This window comes from Carassius auratus, chromosome 26 (assembly GCF_003368295.1).
Source record: "Carassius auratus strain Wakin chromosome 26, ASM336829v1, whole genome shotgun sequence".
Taxonomy (NCBI): domain Eukaryota; kingdom Metazoa; phylum Chordata; class Actinopteri; order Cypriniformes; family Cyprinidae; genus Carassius; species Carassius auratus.
The window spans coordinates 15,999,810-16,001,100 of NC_039268.1; positions in this window are offsets into that span (position 1 = coordinate 15,999,810).

Sequence of the window (1,291 nt, forward strand, 5' to 3'; positions counted from 1 at the left end):
GGTCAGTCTAATCTAAAGGCCTGTGCAATGTTAACTTTTGGAGATCTTGAGTTTTTGTTAAAGGCCGTTTCCATGGCGCCATGACAAAATTTGATGTCTTGCCACAGCAAGAGAAGTTGTTGTAACTCAAGCATAAAATGTTCAATCTTCCCCAAACTTCACATGTTCGATAAGAGTCCTGTCCTGAACACATCTGAAGGCCAATATTCCATTATAATGATAGCGCCACCTGCTGGCAACGGTAAGATTGGCACATATATGGGATATACTTTGATATATTCCACTTATATTTAGGACATTAAATGCATTTTTCTCAACGTTCACCTTTTTACTAAAGCAACACGATGGCGGTGAGCCCGGGTGCGAGGGCCCGTTCATCGCTGCTTGCAGCTTTAATTAGGGCTCAAGCCCAAAGGGCGAGAGGCCTATTGTTTTCCTTAGGATTATTTTTTATTATTATTATTATTATTATTATTATTATTTTTTTCCAACGTCTCGGGGGCTTTTGGGGCCCTTAACGTGCTTAAAAAGTCTTGAAAATTGGCACACAGATTGGAACCTGCGGCCATTAGGGCCGGGCAGAGACTGATACACGGGCGTGGCACAGGGGCTCTACAGCGCCCCCTGGAATATGGAGGGCCATATATCATACATTCTTGCTCGTAGACGAATGAAACTCGGTACACATATAAATCTCATCAATCCAAACAACTTTTGTATTGCATATCATAGGCTCCGCCCAACAGGAAGTTGGCTATTTAGGGTTTAGTATTCAAATTTTTCGTCAAAGTTGTGGGGGCTTTTGGGGTCCTTAACATACTCAAAAACTCTTGAAAATTTGCGCACACTTTGGAATCTGTGGCCTTAAGGAGCCTGCAGAGGCTGGGACCCGGGCGTGGCACAGGGGCTCTACGGCGCCCCCTGGAACACAGTCAGAAATGTTGATGTATAGCTCACACATACTTGCACATATTCATATGAAACTCAGTACACATATAGATCTCATCGTGCCGAACAACTTTCGTATTGCATGTCATAGGCTCCACCCAACAGGAAGTCAGCTATTTAGAGTTATGTAAAAAGCGCATGCTCTGGAATTTGAAATACTTGTCATAGGTTTTTTTCTCGATTGCCGCCAAACTTGGTCAACATGATCTCAAGACACTGGGGATGAAAAATTGCCAGGGGATTTTTGATATCTCGAACGGTTTGCTCGTGGCGAGGCGTTGAAATTATGGCGAGAAATGAGAAACAGGAAGTGTCTAATACCGTCCACATACATTTCCTGATT